Raw genomic sequence first — 6,351 nt, forward strand, 5'->3', positions numbered from 1 at the left:
AAAAAACACCCTGTGACCCTTGATCATCGTTGTTTTAATGTTCTCTCAACCTGACCACGTTTCCCACCACCTTTTACTGCCATGACAGCAGTAACACGTTTTCTCAAGAAAAAACGCTTCTTCTCACTCAACTGGTCTAACCCCACCGTCTTCTGTAACATCACAGCTGACCTCACAAACTTATCAACATCAAAATAATCGGCCAATTTGACAGATTTCCCAAAAGTCTGATCCAGGAACCCATTGACCTCCTCTAGATTGTAAATTGAGTCGTCGCCAGCTGCTGTCGTATCAGGAGAGATATCCATATCCTTCTCCTGATCCTCCTCAACTGAGGCCACAGACCCCTGACTTCCTTCTACCACATCCCTCTCAACACTCCCACCTTGTACCCCATCACTCATACCAGGCATCTCCTCCACTACATGGGAGACTAGCCCCACCTGAACCCCACCTGACCAGCAACATCACTCATACCAGGCATCTCCTCCACTACCTGGGAGACTAGCCCCACCTGAACCCCACCTGACTAGCCCCATCACTCATACCAGGCATCTCCTCCACTACATGGGAGACTAGCCCCACCTGAACCCCACCTGACTAGCCCCATCACTCATACCAGGCATCTCCTCCACTACCTGGGAGAGTAGCCCCACCTGAACTCCACCTGACTAGCCGCATCACTCATACCAGGCATCTCCTCCACTACCTGGGAGACTAGCCCCACCTGAACCCCACCTGACTAGCCCCATCACTCATACCAGGCATCTCCTCCACTACCTGGGAGACTAGCCCCACCTGAACCCCACCTGACTAGCCGCATCACTCATACCAGGCATCTCCTCCACTACCTGGGAGACTAGCCCCACCTGAACCCCACCTGACTAGCCCCATCACTCATACCAGGCATCTCCTCCACTACCTGGGAGACTAGCCCCACCTGAACCCCACCTGACTAGCCCCATCACTCATACCAGGCATCTCCTCCACTACCTGGGAGACTAGCCCCACCTGAACCCCACCTGACTAGCCCCATCTCCCCCCAGTCTGAGGAAAATGCTCTCCAGATCGGTCTTTACCTCCTACAACAATATTTTTCTGCTGCGTAACAGACGCTATGTTCCCCTCTGGTACAAGTTGCAACTCCGTGCCATAAACATGGACAACTTGTTCCTCAGCAACAGGTGCTTGTGGCTGCTCTACCGCTGTCGGCCCACCTCTCCCTACATCAGTGTGCCCAGGCGTTACAGGACCACCTCTCCCTACATCAGTGGGCCCAGGCGTTACAGGACCACCTCTCCCTACATCAGTGGGCCCAGGCGTTACAGGACCACCTCTCCCTACATCAGTGGGCCCAGGCGTTACAGGACCACCTCTCACTACATCAGTGGGCCCAGGCGTTACGAGGACCACCTCTCCCTACATCAGTGAGCCCAGGCTTTACGAGGACCATCTCTCCCTACATCAGTGGGCCCAGGCGTTACGAGGACCACCTCTCCCTACATCAGTGGGCCCAGGCATACAGGACCACCTCTCCCTATATCAGTGGGCCCAGGCGTTACGAGGACCACCTCTCCCTACATCAGTGGGTCCAGGCGTTACAGGACCACCTCTCCCCACATCAGTGGGCCCAGGCGTTACGAGGACCACCTCTCCCTACATCAGTGGGCCCAGGCGTTACAGGACCACCTCTCCCTACATCAGTGGGCCCAGGCGTTACGAGGACCATGTACACACCTCCCTCCGCCTTCTCCCTTTTCGGGCAAGCATGTTGCTTATGACCAACATCCCCACACTCAAAACACCGTTGACTACCCGTACTAGCATAAGCCATATACAGTCTGTTGTCATACTTAACTTTAAACGATAACTCCAAAGACTGCTCCAGTGAGTCCAAAAACATAAACACCTGTCGCTGAAACGACATAACCTGTTTCAGAGCCGGGTGTTTCAAACTATATAATCTGTTACAGAGCCGGGTGTTTCACACTATATAACCTGTTTCAGAGCCGGGTGTTTCAAACTATATAACCTGTTTCAGAGCCGGGTGTTTCACACTATATAACCTGTTACAGAGCCGGGTGTTTCACACTATATAACCTGTTACAGAGCCGGGTGTTTCACACTATATAACCTGTTTCAGAGCCGGGTGTTTCACACTATATAACCTGTTACAGAGCCGGGTGTTTCACACTATATAACCTGTTTCAGAGCCGGGTGTTTCACCCAATATAACCTGTTTCAGAGCCGGGTGTTTCAAACTATATAACCTGTTTCAGAGCCGGGTGTTTCAAACTATATAACCTGTTTCAGAGCCGGGTGTTTCACCCAATATAACCTGTTTCAGAGCCGGGTGTTTCAAACTATATAATCTGTTACAGAGCCGGGTGTTTCACCCGGCATAACCTGTTTCAGAGCCGTGTGTTTCACACTATATAACCTGTTTCAGAGCCGTGTGTTTCACCCAATATAACCTGTTTCAGAACCGGGTGTTTCACCTGATATAACCTGTTACAGAGCCGGGTTTTTCACCCGATATAACCTGTTACAGAGCCGGGTGTTTCAAACTATATAACCTGTTTTAGAGCCGGGTGTTTCAAACTGTATAACCTGTTTCAGAGCCGGGTGTTTCAAACTATATAACCTGTTTCAGAGCTGGGTGTTTCAAACTATATAACCTGTTTCAGAGCCGGGTGTTTCAAACTATATAACCTGTTTCAGAGCTGGGTGTTTCAAACTATATAACCTGTTTCAGAGCCGGGTGTTTCAAACTATATAACCTGTTTCAGAGCCGGGGGTTTCAAACTATATAACCTGTTTCAGAGCCGGGTGTTTCAAACTATATAACCTGTTTCAGAGCCGTCTGTTTCACCCGATATAACCTGTTTCAGAGCCGGGTGTTTCAAACTATATAACCTGTTTCAGAGCCGGGTGTTTCAAACTATATAACCTGTTTCACAGCCGGGTGTTTCACCTGATATAACCTGTTTCAGAGCCGGGTGTTTCAAACTATATAACCTGTTTCAGAGCCGGGTGTTTCAAACTATATAACCTGTTTCAGAGCCGGGTGTTTCACCCGATATAACCTGTTTCAGAGCCGGGTGTTTCAAACTATATAACCTGTTACAGAGCCGGGTGTTTCAAACTATATAACCTGTTTCAGAGCCGCGTATTTCAAACTAGATAACCTGTTTCAGTCTATGCATAGTGACTTTAATAACTCTACCTACATGTACATATTACCTCAACTAACCGGCGCACCGGCACATTGAATCTGTACCGGTACCCTCCTGTATATATTGTTATTTTACTGCTGCTCTTTAATTACTTGTTACTTTTATTTCTTATTCTTATGCTTATGTTTTTGAAACTGCATTGTTGGTTAGGGGCTCGTATGTAAGCATTTCACTGTAAGGTCTACACCTGTTGTATTCGGCGCATGTGACTAATACAATTTGATTTGATTTGACAGATAGAAAGAGAGAGACAGAGACAGAGAAAGACAGGATGTGTAGGAACTTGTAAACGGTTTTGTGTCGGGAGAACTATTTAAACCGACGTTGTCAATAAAGGACTTAGCAGACGGACCCTAGATTGAACGCAGGATTTTTGGCAGAAATACAGTATACAAAAATACTTCTAAACTGTATCCTGGATTACATGAGGCACGATCCCAGTCTATATGACCAAGTGGGCCAACCTAGGTCTCCTGTGTGCCACACAACTGTGTTAGCCCGCTGAGCTAAAGCCTAGGTATTTTTACGGGTAGCTAACGCAAGCGTAACATTGACATCATGAGATGCTGACTACTTAGTTAAAGTGTGAAAGTGTTCATGACAAATGTTAATTGCTATTATTGACCTTGCAGTCTTTTGATTCTGTATTGAGGAGAATACTGTAGGTTCAACAGTGGCTTGGAATGCACATGTACTGTAGCTAGTCACCAAAGGCCTCTATCAACCTCTACGTACTGTAGCTAGTCACCAAAGGCCTCTATCTACCTCTATGTACTGTAGCTAGTCACCTAAGGCCTCTATCTACCTCTATGTATTGTAGCTAGTCACCAAAGGCCTCTATCTACCTCTATGTACTGTAGATAGTTACCAAAGGCCTCTATCTACCTCTATGTACTGTAACTAGTCACCAAAGGCCTCTATCGACCTCCATGTACTGTGTCTAGTCTTCCCTGTGGCTCAGTTGGTAGAGCATGGTGTTTGCAATGCCAGCATGGTGTGTGCAACGCCAGGGTTGTGGGTTCGATTCCCACGGAGGACCAGTACAAAAAAAATGCAAATTCATGAAATGAAATGTATGCACTCACTACTGTAAGTAGACTGTAAGTTGCTCTGGATAAGAGCATCTGCTAAATGACTAAAATGTGAATGTAAATGTAGTCACCAAAGGCCTCTATCTACCTCCATGTACTGTAGCTAGTCACCAAAGGCCTCTATCTACCTCTATGCACTGTGACTAGTCACCAAAGGCCTCTATCTACCTCTATGTACTGTAGCTAGTCACTGAGGGCCTCTATCTACCTCTATGTACTGTAGCTAGTCACTGAGGGCCTCTATCTACCTCTATGTACTGTAACTAGTCACCAAGGGCCTCTATCTACCTCTATGTACTGTAACTAGTCACCAAGGGCCTCTATCTACCTCTATGTACTGTAACTAGTCACCAAAGGCCTCTATCTACCTCTATGTACTGTCACCAAAGGCCTCTATCTACCTCTATGTACTGTAGCTAGTCACCAAAGGCCTCTATCTACCTCTATGTACTGTAGCTAGTCACCTAAGGCCTCTATCTACCTCTATGTACTGTAACTAGTCACCAAAGGCCTCTCTATATCTCTAAGGTTAACATTATTTCTGAGCCAGTAAAAATGTTTTTGTGCTGCAGCGTTGAGTGTGTGGGTTCCTGACCTTCTGTCTGTAATGGCTAGTTCTCTATTCAAACCACATAAAGGATGAACTCAAGGGCAGACAACGTCATCTCTATTGACCTTGTGGCCATCATTTAACAATCACACACACACACACACACACACACACACACACACACACACACACACACACACACACACACTACACACACTACACACACACACACACACACACACACACACACACACACACACACACACACTACATACTACACACACTACACACACTACACACACACACACACACTACACACACACACAAAGACACACACAAAGACACACACCCACACACACCATACACAGATATCATAAACACGCACACGCTCGCACACAAGAACACAGGAAAATGTCCACGCACACGTGCACCCAGAGATTTGTTTAACAATCTCTGAGCAAAAAAAATGATGTTTGACAAGGATTTACTGTTGTGTTCTTACTACTGCACAAACAGTGATAAATGATTCATAAAACAGAGATAACATTGACATGACTTTATCTTTCAAACTCAACTTCAAGCACAGTGCATTCTTGCACGTGGGCGCAGTACTCAGTAAGTATCAATGCTCTAGGTTCCACGGTAACAACATAAAGTAGTACCTAGGACGAACGCTGTATAGCGGAAACCACATTATATCAAACATAACAGGTAGTGTACATGTCTTCACACTGCACATGTTCTCAAACTTCTAGAAGACACTAAAGAGGAGACAGGGTTCCGTTTCAGACACAGTCAGTGACGTTTGAAAGGAATCTGGAAAGAGACGGGAGGGGAATTCCACAGGTAGTGTCCTCTCCTGATCTAGTCCTCTCCTGTCGTTCCCTTCTTCCACTCCTTTATTCATCCCTTTGTTTTCGGAAATGAGAGTTGACAGACAGAAATTGGAAAGAGACGGGTTAAACCAAGTGGAAAACTGTTCATTTCAAAGTCAGAGAAAGAGAGGAAGGAGAGAGAGAAAGAGAGAGAGACAAACAGAGAGAGAGAGAGAGACAGAGAGACAGAGAGAGACGGAGAGGGAGACGGAGAGGGAGAGGGAGACCGAGAGGGAGACCGAGAGGGAGAGGGAGACGGAGAGGGAGAGGGAGAGGGAGAGGGAGACGGAGAGGGAGACGGAGACGGAGAGGGAGACGGAGAGGGAGAGGGAGAGGGAGACGGAGAGGGAGACGGAGAGGGAGAGGGAGACGGAGAGGGAGACGGAGAGGGAGAGGGAGACGGAGAGGGAGACAGAGGAGACGGAGAGGGAGAGGGAGACGGAGAGGGAGACGGAGAGGGAGACGGAGAGGGAGACGGAGAGGGAGAGGGAGACCGAGAGGGAGACCGAGAGGAGAGGGAGACGGAGAGGGAGAGGGAGAGGGAGACGGAGAGGGAGACGGAGAGGGAGACGGAGAGGGAGACGGAGAGGGAGAGGGAG

The sequence above is a fragment of the Salmo salar genome, chromosome ssa16 (genome assembly GCF_905237065.1).
Source record: "Salmo salar chromosome ssa16, Ssal_v3.1, whole genome shotgun sequence".
Classification (NCBI taxonomy): domain Eukaryota; kingdom Metazoa; phylum Chordata; class Actinopteri; order Salmoniformes; family Salmonidae; genus Salmo; species Salmo salar.